General features: G+C 34.0%; 1 protein-coding gene across 3 annotated transcripts in view; it reads left to right on the plus strand.

Moving 5' to 3' along the window:
* Positions 1–18,960, plus strand: part of LOC106117788 (myotubularin-related protein 4) — a 56,414-nt gene that overhangs the window by 10,347 nt on the left and 27,107 nt on the right. Inside the window, exon 1 of one of the 3 annotated variants that reach the window (XM_013312227.1) lies at positions 11,589–11,788. The exons of 1 other annotated variant lie outside the window; for it this stretch is intronic. The gene's annotated coding sequence lies outside the window, so the exon portion shown is untranslated. Of the gene's footprint in view, positions 1–11,588; positions 11,789–18,960 lie in introns of those variants that run through there. One more of the 3 variants, XM_013312226.1, reaches the window with a different exon arrangement.

Consider the following 18,960-nt stretch of genomic DNA (forward strand, 5'->3'; position numbering starts at 1 on the left):
CTGCTTTTTATTTAACTTACTAATATTATAAATGCGAATGTTTAGATGGATGTGATGTGGATGGATGGATGGGTATTTGAAGATATCTCTCGAACGGCTGAACGGATCTCGATTAAATTTGGCATACGTATAGAACATAGTCTGAAAGAACACATAGGCTACACTAATTAAGTTTCTTTACATATCTAACGACAGCTAGTATAAATATATTTTTAATTCTTATAATAAGATAACGTTTTTGATAACTGTACATTTAATATTAAGGTATGGTCTTCAGATTATAATTGTTTCCTCAAACATGATAAAGTATGATTACATGATAAATATTTTCTGATATTTACGAATGTTTCGTTATCGAATAACTACTTATAATTGCAACTTATTGATAGAGTTTACAAGATATCTTAAGGGTCTAGTGTAGATTTATTTAAATTGCCCCTGAAGGTGTAAAATTTTTAAGTTTTTTTAGTACCCAGAGGGGAATTTTTGTTTTATTTTTCTAGTGACCCTTGTGGCCACCCCTATCATCTCCTTCCTATGTACGTAACCTTTTGGGACACCCTGTATATAGATGTGTTCTACATATGCCTAGTTATATGCTTAATTTACCACTTATGTTACATTCTTTTAATTTAGAATTTTTCCATTGACCAAAAAAGTTGAATTATAAAGTTACAATGCTTTTTTGCCATTCAAATAGCACTATGACCTAAACAACTAACTAATTGTAGGCTTCGAGACACTCGGTTGAGAGGTATAGTGAACTTATGATGACATCCCTGGCCTTATCCTAAACACGTGGGGTTGACGCACAAGCTTTTATGAACCTTAAGGTTTTGGCTTCCCTTTTAACAATGTTATTTAGTATTATAAAAATATTCTCAGCGTGTTCTAAAATGTATTGAGTTTATTATTAACCGATACGTCGACCTCCGTGAGTGAAATGGTATTTTTACTGAAGCATTGGACCGGCCTCGCTCTACAGCTGCAGATGCACCGCTCACTGTCCTTGACTTCACCCTTATGTGCATTCGCATGACGCAAGTCATACGCGGAAGCGGAATTGTAGACAACAGAGAAGCCACACTAATGGCACGACTTCGTTGTGTTGTGCGCCGATCAATAATAAAATTCAATATTCTACATATACTTGAATACTCAAATAATCAATTATTATAGACTCCTAAATCCTTGTAGGAATAAAAATCGTCATCCAGCGCGTCACTTCATCCAAGCTGAAATGAATACATCGATGTCAAACCAATAGCCCGATATTAACTATACAAACCCAAAAATTCCCGTTAAAACCGATGAAGAAAAAGAAAGTAAAAAAGTTTTTATTACAGGTAATTAAGATTCAACCAAATACAATAATCTTATACTAACATAAAAATTGCACATAACTGAAAAATTAAATAAAACTTGAAGTAAAGTTACCATTTATGGTTATTTTGGGTAATCTATTGTTGCCCGCACTAGGCATTGCCTGTTACGTGGGCACCGATATTCAGATAGGTATACAATATTCACAAGGAGAGCAGAGGAAGAGGAACAAACATATCCTCACTGTCACTGTAGCTACGATGTTCGTGAAAAGTCTTAAATTTGGTGTCATCAGTCTCCATAAGTTTACGTTTGTAACTTACTATTCAATAATAAGTTTTGTTTGCAATACGAAACAATGAGTGATATTTTCTTTTCCCACGCTGGTTAGTATTATAGTGATTCGCAATACGTGAGTAATATCAATGAACTGTAAACATTCCAACGTTTAAAATTCTAATAAAATATTTTAAACAGTATGTCATACAATCCATATCAAATATTACGTTACTATAATTCAAGGTAAATAGAAGCTTTTATTTATTATTTAAATAAATTCAAATATTCATTTTAGAAGTGTAATATTTGGCATTAGTAACCAGGCGTAAGTCTTATGACTTGTACCACACTGACGAGTCCGAAGCGGCGCCATATCAAAACGACGCGGCCGTATTGTACGCGAGTCGATCTATTTATATACGGTCCCGTGGCCGCGGTCGTGTCGTGATGCACACGGACTCGTTACGTGTGCTGTGTGTGCACGTCTGTTTACATTTATGCATGTATATTACGAGTAGTGAGTGACAACTTTGTTATTGATTGTGTCACGATATGCCTCGACTGACTCCTTCATACGACCTCTAGTAATCATTTTCAAACTTTTGTTACGATAATAAACTCTTTTTATACTCATCATTTGAAAAATCTTTTAAAATTATGTATGAGAAATTAATTTCCAGTCTGTTTTATTGTTTATATTTATGTTATTACATCACTTGCTTAACCAAAATTACTGTTAGTACAAGACCAAGACGGGAAATACGTTCTAAAATTATTTATCAAAAAACCCATTTCATACATAAAATATATTCAATTCAAAAGCCAAATAATTCTTTGCTAAAAACGAGTTTTTAAGTTTTGGACTTACGTAATTAACACAGCACAGTTACCAGGCTCTCATAAACAAAAAGTGGTTGTAGCCGTTTATATTTTGTTGCATAAAGGAATAGCGCGCCGGTTGTACCACCAGAACGATAGCACGTGGTCAAACATGCGCCATTCCAACCGTATGTTTCCATTGCCGAAACATGTAAAAATATATTGTCATCACTCTCATTCTATTTGAAACACAAAGATACGAATGCAAAGTTAAGTTTGTAATTTTTATTTAGTAAATAATTTCTTAATAAAAAGAAATAAAAGTAATTCTCATTTAAACTGGTCTCATAAAATTTGGTCGCAAGGACAAATAAAGAGAAATAAAACTAAACTTTAATCGGATTGGATACAAACATATTTTATTTTATTTTTATTATCAATAAAATTAACATTTATATAATGTCGCCTACAAATACGTGCATAGTATGACCTTGTAATAATTATGTAAGAATCCTTCATGATACTCTGTGTCTAATTTTACATATTACAAGTATATAGGCTAGATAGAAAACATATAAACAGAACAATTATCTTGACAAATACAAAGATAACGCTAAGCGTTATCATTATAATTTTCATACACTCTTCAATATTGTGTAAACACTAACGACCTTCGGGATATCTTTATATTTATGTATATTTGTATTAATTTGTGTCATGTTTGAATTCTGACTTTAATATTTCAATATAATAATATTGTTTAATTGATTTTTTCTAGAATAATCTAAATAACTTTCGTTTGTAGGTGACATCGTACTGCTTACCCCTCATATGCTCTGTTATCCTAGTACTTTTTGGGGATAATGAAAAAAAAATGGCCGTTAATTTAAAAGCCATAGACAATTTTTTTTAGTTTTTGTTATTTTTTTCTTTTTCCTTTTTTAGTTTTTTATCTCATTTTAATTGTGTGTTTTGTTGACCTTGAGTGTGGCTGTAGACGCTTATCGCACGCAAAGGTCGTTGACACCAACACGAATGTTTTCCATTTTATTATACTTGCTCCTTGTTTTATTGATGAAATAAAGTAATCAACAATTTTTTACCTTTAAATGCATAGATAAATGAAACTTCTTGTCTGACTAGAATATTTAAAGGACTCGTTCGCAATAAACAAAGATTCAAATAACTATAAATATACATGTTTATTTTCTCATGTTTCCTAGATTATTATTTGAGGAAAATGTAAAGGAAATAACGATTCTTTATTTTTTTCATAAAAGTTTGGTACGCTACGTGTTTACTAAAAAAAGAATATAAAGTGTCAATTTTTATTTTTAAAGGTCGATGTTGATAGCGTGTTTTTGTTGAGAATTGAAATCTATTGTTATAGGACGACGTTTTAGTACAGCTAGAATAATAGTGACGTTTTTCTTCTTTTAAAGCGATGATTAAAATCACTAAATTACATTATTACGTATGCGATCCGCACTCGACCATGTATTGTCGACGCGAGTTCGATTCGGTCAATACAGGCTGATCCGCGATCTTGAAAATCGTAGCTACTTTTGTCATGGTGATCTTGACAAACTGGTAGTGAACGACTAGCTTTGTCAACAACATATAGAAATGCCAACGCGTGCTTGTACTAACCTTTATGTCATTGCATTGCGTAAATCGCTTCACGACTAAAGTTGCCAGGTTTCAGATTTACATCGCCTTGTGTGTGAAGGGCCTAACAGTAATATTATCCGACGACCGCAGTCCAATCGACTAGGCTAGGTTATGCCTGCATGTCCAATGAACGGTATTTATAAACAAATGCACGCGAAATTATCGCCGCTTTGATACGCCGGCCAATTAGGTATTGGCGATAACAGTAGCGCCTGATTACCAACGAGGCGCCGCAACAGGTGGTGTATGGATGTTTGTCCAATGTTGGCAAAGCTTTCACATAGGATCGATCAATGTGGCGATATTTGGGGAAGGCCTATGCTCAGTGGGCTTTATATGACTGAAAAGAAAAATAAGACTTAAGTTTGCAATTAATTTACTTCTAAACTTACCTGATTTTTAGTAGATACTGAACTTAATGTACCGGTGACAAAACCGCACGAGACAAAGATAGGCGGAAAGTGGAAGAGATTCTACAACTTTAAAGTTATAAGGTTTTTAGTGAAAGTATTAACTTCGTTTGATCAGTGTTTGTATAGACCAATACTAGTTTTCTTCCCCTTTCCATCAGAATAATGCTCCTAAAGTTAATCAGATAATTTGCATGTTACTTCATATACATAATTGAACATTAAGTTTTAATGTTTATTTCAAATATCTTACCTTAATCTTTTTGTAACTTCGGCTAATTTCCATTTTAATATTTCTCGATGGTACTCATTTACAGGGTATTTTGGAGAGGTCGTTTTAGCAATAATTTTGCAAATTAACGGTTATTTTGGTCTTTAGAGGATAGGTTTCTTTTTAAATTTTTTTTTGTTTGGATGTCATGGCTTATGTATAATTAAAGTTAATCGATGGTCATTAACTTAAGATCAAAGATTATAACCGTTTTTTTTTCTTGTTTCAGGTAATTACAAAATCTTTGCCGCTTCCAGATTGTGAGAGCGTACGTCTATAAAAAGGGTTTGTTATTTTTCTTACCAATAAAATTAATTCCTAATCGTAATGTCATGTAACTTTGGTGAAATGTATGTTTATTTGTCTCAGAACACGTTTTTAAGGTTGTTTCAAGTTCACAATTTGTTAATCAAACAAAGAATAAGTTTTATAAATTAGCATCGTAGGCAGAAAATGAAAGCACCAAATTAAATTGCGAAGAAATTAAAAAAAAACCAAATTAAATGACTCGTAAAAATTTAGGCAATCGATACTAAAAAAAAACTATTTGTTTATTATTCTTCTATCAGCATATCTACAGGAGAACATCGGCTAATATTTACATCCAAAACTAAGAGTTAAGAGTGAAAACGATGGTTCACTTAAAACACTTCTATAAAAACATATCGCCATCCCTCTCATTCTCATTGATGAAAACAGAGATAACGTAATGTTTTATACCTGTGTTTCGGCAATGGAAACCCTCGGTAATTGCAATCGATAATGTCTCGGCTAGACGGGACGCGGCATCCCCATGGTTCAAGGTCACGCCGCCATTTTGTCCGGCTAACAAGCCGCGTGCAGGGTTACCAAAGTTCTGCCTACTCTAGTGCTCATGAATGCCTAGTCACGTCAAATAGATTGTTTATAATTCTTTATTATTTAAACCAATTAAGTTTTTTATTCGTATATGTTGCATTTAAATCGTTTAAAGTCAGTTATTTACGTCATAGTTTTTATCACCACAAATAAAAAATTACCAACAAATAGAAAAAGTGATTATATAGAAATATTATTGTCATTTTAAAAATGTAAATATGTATTTTTTATAATTCTGTAATTTTTAACAATTTGGAAAAAAAATTCTTTAATTCACAACCGCAATGGAGGTCATTGCTTATAGGATCAGAAGTCTTGATAACGTTTGTCCTCACCTGAGTGCTAATTACGGAGTGATAACACAAAAATAAATACAAAAGCCACTTCCGCAAATTATATCTCAGTTTCCTGAATTGGACATCATATTTTTTATAACAATAGTCTTCATTACGTCGCATAATACTTATTATTGAGTTAGTATGAGAGAAGGTAAAATGAATTTGGGCACAACAGACAAAATTTGGAATTACTCCCACTTCATGTTTGCCTGGTACATTGTGGTACTGCACTGATCGAATGGTCAATTAATGCAACTACTGCGGACTCTACCAATGCACTTTCATAATGAATAAATTATTTACTTTAGTAAGTTAGTTATTTATATAAATAAAAATAATATAATAAATATTCCAGACTCTTTTTAATATCTCTTATGTTACATTTCGTTGAACGTTACAGGTCAATATACTTTAAATGGTTGAAGCTTCGCATTCCAAATAGACGCGTAACTTTAATTTGTTCAATGTAATCAATCACTTGTAATTTATGTTAGAAAGCTCGCAGTGAAAATAGAACACCCTTTATATTGTAACTTTTATGGGATGAGAGTGATTATTGCATTCATTCAGTCGCTCTTTTATTTTTTATAACTTAAATATGCATTTAAAGCCGTCTTGTAAAAATATATCTTACCTTCGCACATCTTTCCTCTAGTAGGTACTGACTACAAAACCCCAATGTAAAACGATTACTCAACTGATGCTATTGTTTCCTGTTATTCAACAAGCCGATGGGTTTTTAGTTCGTCATCTCGTCTCTACCAAAACATTTCTATGTGGCCCGCCCTTGTACTAGAAAAATAACCGCGCCTACGTGACCCGTCGCGCGTATTTAAAACATTTCTTCTCGAACTCGTTTGGAATTCAAAAGTTTTTTTTTCAGGTGTCTTGTTTCATATTATGTTTTTATAGCGTGAAGATTAATGTCTTTGCTTTAATTATGTTGTTATTTTTTTTTAGGAAACTACTAACACGTCAATCACACAATTGATTATGTATTTGGAGGTATATCAAATACATAATCAATTGTGTGATTGACGTGTTTGTAGTTTTTTTGTAAATATTTCCTTAATATTACTTAAATAAAGCTATAGAAAGAAATAAGCTTCGGTAATTAATAAAATTATCACTAAGTTCGTGTATCACGCAATGAGTATTGACCTTTTAATTAAAAATCCTGAATATTAAAGCCTAACATTAGTACGAGTTTCTCGCTTAATATAAGCCACGCCAAGTTAAATAAACCCGAATAAAATTTTATGAGGTGTAAAATATTATTTTCGACTCGTCTCGTTCAAACAATGGCTTTGTTAACTTTCGTGTGACTGAGAACAAGAAAACAACAATAGTGATACAGTCAGAAAAATATTCTGCACATTTAACGTCTTACACACACATGTTAGATTTATTTACTTTCCGTTTTCTTGACTGTAAAGTTAATTTTGTCAATTTTAGAACAACTAGACAAGTACGTTGGCCGCGCTGTGTGGGAAACTCGGAAAGTGAATGGACTCTACTCGCTGATTAATCAAGAGAAAATTTCAAATATGCAACACGATAGAGTCATTATATTAAACATTACTAGAGAATAATTGTTATAGAGAATTTTTCTAGTAATAACGTATCTAGAGTATTTCAAGATAGGTGTAATTTTTGATTCACTAGCTGTCGCCCGCGACTCCGTCCGCGTGGAATGAAAAAAAGCTTAATTCGTTCCCACCAATTATTCGAATTTTTCTCACCTTTTAAACCTTCCCTAGACGTCCACGAACATTTCAAAACCAAGATAAGATAAATTCGTTTTCGACTTTTGGCGAAACTAATTGACAGCAATAGATTTTTGCATATATATATTTGCAATGTTTCCCTCTCTTTCTCTTACTGCGTATCTTCTTTCTCTCTCATGTAACGAAATGTTAAACATCCACGAAATAATGTTATTGAGTAATTAGTTTATATTTAAATATCTATCTATCTATGTTTTATATCGTAAATCTTGTACCAGGAAAACATGAAACTTTTCCTTAAAAATTCTTTGACCAAACATTTACAACATCGGAGTCACGGTTATTGTCGGGTCATAGTTTGCATACGAAATTCTTTTCTCAACATTACTGCAGGTTGTTTACGGAAGTGTTGAGGATCTGCCGAATGCAGTGACCTCCAATTAGCCTCCAACACGTGTTAGTCATGCGATTAAGCCACTTCCACGTCTGTTGTATTTTTAAACCGGCCTCGTTCGTTTTTGATGCACTCGTTTCCACAATTTACATTCCACCCGGGAATGAAATTCATGCAACATATTGAATTTATGTATAGCTCCAAAAAAACAATAAAAGGTTTTTCTAGATAAATTTAGGTTTGATAAGTAGATTTAATATTGGTCAATAAAACGGCAATAAATAATCAACAGTTCAAAGGATATATTTATGTAGTTAAAGAGAACTCTCTCGTAGGTAACGGCATTTTATTGTCCGTTAGAAAAAAAAATTACAAAACATTTTTGTCATGTTTTTTTTTACGTTTTTGGTATTCGGTTTGAGTGAACATAAGTAAATAACATTTTTAATAGTAACATAAGTTAATTTTAACAATGGCAGAGCCCGTTTTAACATCTCCGCACAAATTGGCCCGGCTCGCCCGGTGAAATACCACGACCACACAGAAGACAGGCGACAAGTGGAAGCAATTCCTCGTTTCGTCTGATGAGTGTTCGTCCCGGCGGCCTAGTTTAGTCCTTTATCCCTTTCTACCCTTTTTCTTATAAGAAAAAGATGGGAAGTGGAAGTGGACTTTCCGGATGGGAGGATGCATGGAAAGGGATAATATTTTCTTTCTGTGCATCCTCTCCTCCGTCGATTAAAGGTAGGCAACGCATATGCAATTACGTATGTCTATGGGCAACGGTCACTTCGCTGTTTCAGCGGTTTCAGGTAGCCGCTCGCTTTTGCCACCTTATGATATAAAAAAAAGTAAATAAGTGTTACGGATCACATGGTGCATATGTCATGAAGTTTAGTTTCCAATATTAAAACATATCGCATTGTCTATTACCTTTGTATACAAATTTGTCTTACGACCAAAGACAAATGCGTCATACAATAAAGTTTCTGCACAATGCGCTTTAAATAAGATCTGTTTATTTAAGCCTCTTTAAATGCAATGTCTGATGAACTTGCATATTTTGCAAGGACAATAATAAAATCTTTAATCTAAAATTATATTGTTCCAAAGTAAAAGGAATTCAAACGATTGCAAACTTTGAAGTGTTTCATCTAAGGTAAAGTTTTAATGGAATTTCTCGTGATACCGATTCCCGATCAAATATTTTCAACGACGACGTTATATTTTCTACACTACCTTTCGCCTGCGGCTCTGTCGGCGCGAAATCAAGAAAAAAGTTAATAAGTAACCTATGTGTTTTTCTAGACTTTGTTCTCATGTTAAATTTCAGCGAGATCTTTTCCGGAGATACCTTCAAACAAACATCCATCCATCCAGCCGTTTAAACATTCGCATTTATCATATTAGTAAGATAGATCTATACTTTTTGTGAGATTAAATATTTTTAATACCGCTACGACTTAGGGTCCTTCAAGAAGCGATCGTATCACCATCTCAAAGGCCGGCAACGCATCTGCGGTTCCTCTGGTATTGCTGATGTCCATGGGCGTCGTTGAACACCTCGGTGTTCCCGCTGCTCGTTTGCCCCCTTCTGTTATAAAAAAAAGATGATGCAAACTTTATAGTGGACCTGTAGTTATCTACGCAATCAGAGATCAATGATACCAGAGATATATTGAAGGTTGCCGTGATTATAAAGTTGTTAACAGTTTTTTCATCAATTAAACCATAAGCTTTAATTTATTTTCTTTTACTCATTGATTAAGTATATGATTTTATCAACTTAGGGTGCCCATCACATTTAATAAAGGATGAACGACGTAACGATAGAAATAACATGACTTCTAAAATTGTGTTCGTAGTATTTCGAGCGTTTATAAAGTTTGTATAGTACTATACATTAGTGATTTTCTCTTAATCATGCTCCAGGATGTGTTGCAAGTGTGTGGTCTAATGTTATTCGATATAACTTGTGTATCGCCGCATACCGTACGTAATAAGGTTTTTCTTTAATCCATTCCTGACTAGCTGTACCCCGTGTATATAACCGCGATTTAAAAAAAACCAAGTAACCAATACGCAATTGGTGACTTTCTGAGTTACATGGTAACAAAGCTTTCTATGAGTAAAACGGAGAGATTTGTTTGTTTGTAGAGATGTGCAATCTTACTTAGAAAGGGCTTTACTTTCTATGTGAAGTTACATTCCGAACCATGCATGCTTTGAATGGAATAGTAATGAAAACTTTGAATAAATATAAATTTACTAGCTGTTGCCCTCGACTCCGTCCGCGTGGATATTTAAAAAAACTAAAAATTAAAAAAAAATTAATAAATAGTATCCTACGTCCGTCTCCTGGCTCTAAGCTACATCCTCACCAATTTTCAGGCATATCGGTAAAGCCGTTCTTGAGTTATAAATAGTGTAACTAACACGACTTTCTTTTATATATATAGATTTCGATAAAAGAGGATTATAAGAATAATTTAATATCATTATTTTATTAATTCAGGTTATTATTATAAAATAGAGTAAAATTGTTACGAATAAAAGTAAATTTAATTTTATTATTTAAATAAGGCTAGCAACAGAAAATAGAAATATTTCTAGTTATTTTATATTATAAGGTAATAAAATTCTTATCAATAAATATATTAAAATAATACTCGTCACCATAGAGACTGCATTTGTCACGTGTTTTATATGCGTCGTGAACAACCTTCATATCGTTTATGTAATGCAAACCACAACTTTATATTTTGTTACTAATGGAAAATAAAGGTTATCATTTGCCAGCACTTTTCTATCAGCAAACCATAATTTATCGCGGTCTGTTTTGATAACGTACTCTTGAATCTTCTTAAAGTTTCTCAGTGTTTGTTTTTGTTTATTGTTTTTATATTCTAATTTGTTCTCTGTATTTAATTTAAGTTATTTAGTATTCTAAAGTTCTTTAAACAAACCTGTTTGTGTATAAAATTGTAGCTAAACGGCTCGGCTACATGTTACGAAAAAACCCAACCGAACAATGAAACACATCGGAGCGCGCCGCTGTTTTTGCAAATCATTCAACTGCACAAGAGAATGCGAAGCCAATCAGTGCCGCGATAAAAACATGAATAGCCTTCGCGCCACAAAAATAAGCCGAAATTACCTAACCTCGACGAATCAGCCCGTGCGCCGGCCGCCTGCAGATAATTGCAATCGAACAAAACATTGGCGCGGCGTAGAACAAGTTCTGGTTGGGGTACTTTCTGGCGTTATAAATGTGCGGGTGAATCGCTTGGGGTTTTTTGCGAGCGCATGAGGCGCTGCGAGTACGCACGCGCGTGCTTACGTTGCACAATTCAAGGCGGCTCGCCGTGCTTGCTCGGTAGAGACGCGCGGTTCAGACGCCGCCGGCGCCCCCGACCCCTGCCCCGCACCACGACGCGTCGCCGCCGGCCCCCCGTGCCTCTCTCCGCACCACACCGCCGCCTCCAGTTGCCTCGCAGCTGCCGCGCGCGTCCGTCGCATATTCAATGCGACACAGCCGCTTCTCTAACATAATATGGATATACATCACACCCGCGCTCTCGTCATCGTTCAGTTTACGTATTTGTGGTTTTGCGAAGTCTTTGACAAGTATAAATGGATTATATTGTAAAGTGATTCTGGAAACTATAACATTTATAAGGTCCGCATTGGAATTTCTAGTATGGCTAAGCGCGGCGCACCGACGTGTTCGGCACATGGCACTGTAATAATATGCTGCTATAGGATATTACGTCACATAATAGAACCATCTGTGCTATAAGTAAAGCGAGAGTGCATTTTTTTACTAGTTCTCAAGAAATATTTAAGTTTGCGACGAGTTTGGTGCAGTGGGCATTTGTGCCGCGGCATGGCGTACTCGTGGCGTCCACGTTACGTTATGGCGGGCTTTCCGCTGCGTCGTCGGTCGTCGCAGCGTTCAATTACATTTCACATTGCCATTGCCATTTAACTGTTCCAATATGTTTATAACATTATGTCCTTTACGACAATAGCTTCTCTCGACTCATTCTTCTGGAACAATTTAGAATCAAATACTTAATGAAAACAATTTGACTCACATCGTATTTCATTGAAGTTTTAACTTATAGTTATTTATATTTGTCTTAATTATTCAATACGTAAACGCTTTGTTCAAAGTACGATTTCGTTCGAGGTCGCTCACTGACTCTAACAAAACATTGGCTAATCATTCGGACATGTTCAATGAATATTTTTTCTTATAAATTCCAGTAAGAATTCCTGCTAAATTAAATGACTTACCGCTAATAAAATATCTTCAAGTGATATAGAAACCTTTCAATAGCATGGAAAGGTTTAGGGTAAACAAAATATATTCGCGTCAAAATGCAATTTGTAGAGGTTATAGAAACCTTACATTCGTATTGGCACGAAGGGCTCCGCAGGCGTGGTTGCATTACATACATTCTCATTCCTAACTTCCTGGTACTTACTTATCAGAAAGTTGTCGGATATAACAGGTTTTGCCGATAACCTTTTTAATAATTAATCTTGTTTAGGTTAAGAATAACTATAATATAGCCAATTAAAAAACATCAATAAACAACTTGTAGAGATCAAAAAAAACTAAAGCTAAGAAACAGAGATAATTTCAAAAACAAACAAATATCCACGTGACCTTTAGATCCTTATCGTTCAATAAAAAAAAAACATGGCGACGTAATGTTTACATTAAGATAACTTGAAGAATTCCAAATTCTTCCGATTGCATTTATTGTTGTATTGAATTAACTACTTAACATCTAGAATTACTTTTACAAGTTAACTGGCACACAAACTTAGATAATGGTTACTAAGTAGCTGATTTACTTGCCGTTGCTTTCAGGAGACAAAATCTCTATAAATCATATCGTCATTAGTTCTTTTGGTTTAAGAAACCGACGGTCAGTGTAGTGGTCAGTGGTAGGTGGCAGTTTTTTGGAGCCCTTCACCCCCTTTCGAGCCTCGTTTGTGTTTAATGGACGATCTACAAATAGTTAAGTACGGTTAACTCGGACAAAATCCCTAAGTAGTAAAGATTTTTTGCGACTTAACGCTCCCGGTTTTCTAACAGGATTTTGTCGGTGTCGCATTAAGCAAAAGTTATGCAACGGGAGTTCGCCACGTGGCAGAATCCTGTGCTCTGCGCATGCCTGTAGGTATACCTATGTATTGTATGGATTTACTACGTACGTACATTTCTATGAGAAAGTGCGCAATTTTAAAATTACGACGAAATGAATGTTAATCAAAAGAAGGGTTGGCCTTGAGTTCCTTTTTCATTTTTTTTTAATAAAATTATGGCTGTTTGTAAATAGGTTTTAATATTGATTAACTGTTGATTTTTGACACCAAAATTTCTGTATAAGACATATCGTCATTTTTGACAAAACAGTTAACGATATGTTTAGAACAAGGATTTTGGTTTCAGAAATTAAAGGTTGTTACGTAAATATCACTTAGATATAACTCTATAGATTATCGTTAATGATACTCCATATTTATAATTGGTTGAGTAAAGTCGTACGTTTAGTATTTTAAGGTTATGTTAGGTGCGGCACAGGCCACGTGGCGGCGGCCTCCAATGCGCAGGTCTACGAGGCACAGCTGAGTCTAAGAAAATCATTACTTGTACCAACTCAAATACGACTCTACCACGTGCTACGTCTGGCAAATTACGTAGAGTTTCATTTCAATTGTTGTTCCTGGATATTTTCTGTAAAACACTTTTCCTCAATATGGTTTTTAATATATACGACGCTCTTATGGTGAAAAAAAATTCGTGCTGCCAACACATCTGCGAAGAAATTCTAAGATATGTTTAAAGTCAACCGGTATTAGGCCAGCGTGATTGTCTATGGCCTAGTGACACTTTGGGTAGGCTCCAAATATAATATCGTAGTGCACGCCTTGTTTTGAATTTGTTGGTCCGTTGCATAATTTAAAAATTTAATTGGAACGAGATAAAGAATCGCATATCTTGTTATGTTTGTTTTCACTTTACCTATAAAGATAATATCACTTTCTAGATATGATTAATATAATTACTAATATTATAAATGTTTAGATGGATGTTTGTAGAAGGTATCTCCGGAACGGCTGAACGGATTTTAACGAAATTTGACACAGTTGTTGAATGTAGTATGGAAGAACATATAGGCTACTTATTCATTATTTTTATTCCGCGCGGACGGTGTCGCGGGCGACAGCTAGTTTAATAAAAAATCTATTTATAGTTTCATTTATTATTATCACTGTGTGTATGTACTTGGCAATAGTGTCCGGTGCACCTTTCGCGTGATACACCGGTTGACTTGGCGGCATTTGAGGTATATCCTTGCCAAGTTTACTTTCACTAGCAAAAATCCTTAATTAAATTAATATCTTGTACGTGTAATAAAGCAATTGATTGAAAATAAAGTTATAAAAAACATACTAAAACAAAAAAAACTCTTAAACAAAATGCACTAAAAAGTAACAAAATAATGTTATGAACAAACACCCACGAAAGAAATAAATTTCTCTTCTTTCTTGAAATGTGTCTACACTTTACAATAATTGTTATTTCGGTGTCTGCCTGATGTCTTAGACCTTTTTACGTTTAAGGTAGACCTAGACCAAAACCTCCTTTTTGAAGTCGGCTTAAAATACAACTCAAACGCATATGTAATTTTTCATAATTAAATTTGGACAAAAATTAACCAAAACGTCGTTTGTTTACAAAAATATTTAAAAGATTTTTAAAAGTTTGTAAAAAGGAAGACGGTAAAAATAATATGCCATTTTATAACTCAGTCACAAGAATACCTAGGAAACGTTAAACTATTATTAAATGCTAGATTTGATCATAAAATTATTACGTAGGATTTAATTATGTGAAAATAAATAAATGAAATAATAGCTAGTAGACTTCCGTTGAAATGTCGAGACATTTCCGCGGCATAAATACTAAATTACTTAATTTGAATTTTATTTTAATACTAGTAAAATAAGTATTTTATTCATCTCCAGTCAGTTTACAATAAATCTACACTCAGCGTATCCCTAAGTGACTATAAAACCACTCTTAAATATATTCCAGACGTTAAATTATGTCTTGATAAAAAAAAAGTCTTGCCAATTTATTTGACCGTGCGAGGTCGACTCTGTAAAATGGCACAACTATTTTTGGATTCATAAAATTATTTATTCATTGGAATACGCAAGCGTCTAAATATAATATTTTTAATTGAAATAAACTAAAACTTTTTAGTATTAAAAAGCAAACTGAAATAAAAAAACTTATCCTATAAATTGGGACTTTATTATTAAGTTAAATAGTTTTTAATTTGTAAAAAATTAGCTATGGTAAGTTTCAAATGAGCATTGCATCGAGTGTACTAGGAATGCATGCATGTGTGAAGGTCATGGTCGTCGTATGGCGCCCGGCGCTCACATGACTACGACCGCTATGGCGATGTGGTGCCGCGCCATTGGCTGGCTTTCACGACGCCGAGCTGCCGCCACGCCGCCACGCCGCCAACACAAACATTACCTATACACTCGTACTAGCTGCATCGAATGCAACTCTCCATGCTTATTCAATTTTATGATACCCTTATGTGTTACATCGTATTTGTTCTCTTGTAACATTTTCCTTGTTTTGTAACATTTGCATGAGCTTATGTTACATTTCATGTCGCGAATGTTGTTACATTTGGAGTTAATGTGCTTTCAGTAAAGGCGGATCACATTGGCTTGTTAGTTAGTTGACCTTGTCCCACAAGCACTGGTCCAATCACTTTATCTTATATTCCCAACTTACTCTCGTATCAGAAGTGGTGTACACGTTTAGAAGATTTCTGCTTAATTTCCATTATAAAAATGAGGGCAAAAACGGAACACCTCGTGAGGCAGATAGAAAATATTCTGTTCGTTTGAAATTATATCAAAATAATTTAACTAAAGTTACAAATCAGTATTTCGCTGCAAATGTTTAAAGATTTTCATGCTACTGACGATCCGTATAAAAAGGTAGAACATTTGAACTATTTCCAGTGTTCCTTTTATGTTGAAGATCTCCAAGAGTTAAAGAATTCTAAAACTGTTTAGTACTCTTCCAATAATAAGACAAAGCGAGTACAAAATATTTTTAATGTTAAGCAGTCATCTCATCGTCCCAATTCCAAAGATTCATCTTTAATAAAAAGCGCATTATCATAAATTGAATATAATTACGTCCAATGGCTCGTTTATGGTCACGCAAATAGTTATAAATCATGTCATTGCCTTTAACATCGCTGATTGTCGGAGAATGTTAATTGTTTAAGGACAAAGGGATTCTTTAGATGACGTCATTCTTTTGGATCCTTTACTAATTTGAATCACATTTTTATTATCCCCGAATTTAGTTGTGTGATCTGTTTAGGTTATGTAGTTTTACAACTCTTGTGAGTCATTGTCGTTACTGTGATTCTGTCATCAAAGAGAACACATGTGTAGAAGGACACGGGAAATATCTTTCTGTGCGTCCCTTTGTTGATTAGCGGTGGGCGACGCATCTTTAATATCGGATGACTATGGGCAGCGATCGTTTCCCCACTGCGATAAATTCAGGTGTCCTCTTGCTAATTCGCTTTATAAGTTTAGCGACTTCTGCCGTGATTTGTAAAAAAAAAACTTAGTCTATTGTTTGCAAATAAAGTTTTTTTTTCTTGATGAAATACTAATTATATCTGTTTTTTAGTAAACTCTGATGACCCTGAGTTTTAAAATGAAATACCAAAAGCGCATTTTCTCTCATCGATATATTTATTTCTTTTCAATGCTATATGTTATATACTTTAGATAAATATAAATAGTTGGCGCCATTTTTTACTATCAGTGGGCGTATCATTTACGTGAATAGAACATCCTACGCAACTTTTTACTTTGATACGAAGAAATTTTTATCGCTACTTATTAAAATCGTCTAAATTTCTATTAATATTTTTGACTAATTATTTCTCAATATTTTGGACAATTTTTTGGCGTAATTTTAGTCATATTTTCCTTACCCACCATTTGTTATAAGAAAGGACAAGAAGGGAAAGAGAATTTCAAAGGTGTAAGGAAACAATTGTTGATGTCTATTGGTAGTAGTCGCTTCGTTATTTCGTCGAATCCAGCTGGCCGCTTGCTCGTTTGCCACCAAAAAATATTAAAAATTATAAATGCTTATTTCTGTTAGGTTAGATCTTTAGTCAAACATGTGACATTTCATAGTTTAATCGTTAAAGCCAATGAACTTTTATTAATACAATGAACCTTATATAATTGTTTATAAGTTAATTAAATACTAACATAACGTAATGCAACTAATATTAATATAACAGAGCAATAAAAACATTACTTTAAGATGGTAATAAATAATTAATTCAATTTTAATATCGTTCCAACTCATCAATCTGTCTATTCAATGCAAATGGTTTAAATATTTAAATTTACGTGACATGAAAATGTAAATATAGACCGAAATAATAACTTGACCCGGTGAGCATCAGTGACGTTAACAATAAAGACTGACAAAATTATAAAGGTACGTGTCCATTGGACCACGCCAGACGCACCTCTCGCGCTGATTTTAGTTTCCTTTGTATGAGTTCACATAGCGCTGCGTCCAGTCACAGAAAGACAAATCCTTTTAATCCGTGCGTGCGGTGCATCAGGTGTTGTCCAATGTACGCGTACCTTAAAGAGATAGCGCCTCTCACCGGGTCATATAAGTCGGAATATGTAACTTTGATATTAATCACAGTTTTTTTATCTCTATTATTAGAAATGAATTTAGAAAAAAATATTGTATGTTGTTGATGTTTGGTGACTGGATAATGGCACGTGTACAAGCAGGCCAAGGTTCAATTTCGATGATATCACCTAACGTATGTATTGAACATGAAGTGCATTGGCAATCAACCATACGCCACTTAGCCATATGTTAGTACTATGACCTTTAACAAAGAATTATAAAAATCGGACCACTAGGGCCGGAGTTATTGACGAACAAAAATAATCATACAGACGAATTGAGAACCTCCTCCTTTTTGAAGTCTGTTAAAAAGAAGGGTTTTTGTTTGAAATTCCTGCTAAAACAACCAGTTTCTTTTTAGACTAACCATTGCTTGCGTCTCGTCAGCACGGAATTAAAAACTAATTAAGTAGCCTATGTCTTCTTTCTGACTATGTTCCACATCTGTACCAAATATCATCAAGATCGGCTGAGCCGTTCTGGAGATAGCGTGTAACAAATATCCATCCATGTAAACTTTCGTATTTATAGTATTATTAACACGTTAGCTGCGAGAATGATTTTTCGAAAAACCAATTGAAAACACCTAAAAATATAGTAATACCTTATTTACATTGCTCATATACTTATTATTTACATATGAATGGTAGTATGGTTTGTCGGACACATAGTCCGACACGGCCTGATTGAAACATTAGCTTCTCGGACATACAGTCCGACATGGCAGCTAACGTGTTAAGATTTATTAAAGCATCAAATTAATCATTTATTAGTGGGAAATACAACACATAGAAGGTATAATAATCGTGGTATTTATTAGAATATAGAAAACTTTATTAGTAATAAATTTTCTACATATTTTGCAATTAATTATACTAATGTCAACGCCTTCGCAGACAAACTGAGCAATTAAATATCAATCTGTCGCCTTTTTATACTTCTAAGTGATATTTCCTCATGCTTTTGTTTTGTGTCGATTTGTTTCTAGAATAACACCCGGATATTAGGTCTAGCAATCTATAAATCTAATCTTTATATATATAATTCTTCTGTGAGTGTGTATGTCAC

This window comes from Papilio xuthus, unplaced genomic scaffold, assembly GCF_000836235.2.
Source record: "Papilio xuthus unplaced genomic scaffold, Pxut_1.1 DF827679.1, whole genome shotgun sequence".
In the NCBI taxonomy this organism is placed as follows: Eukaryota; Metazoa; Arthropoda; class Insecta; order Lepidoptera; family Papilionidae; genus Papilio; species Papilio xuthus.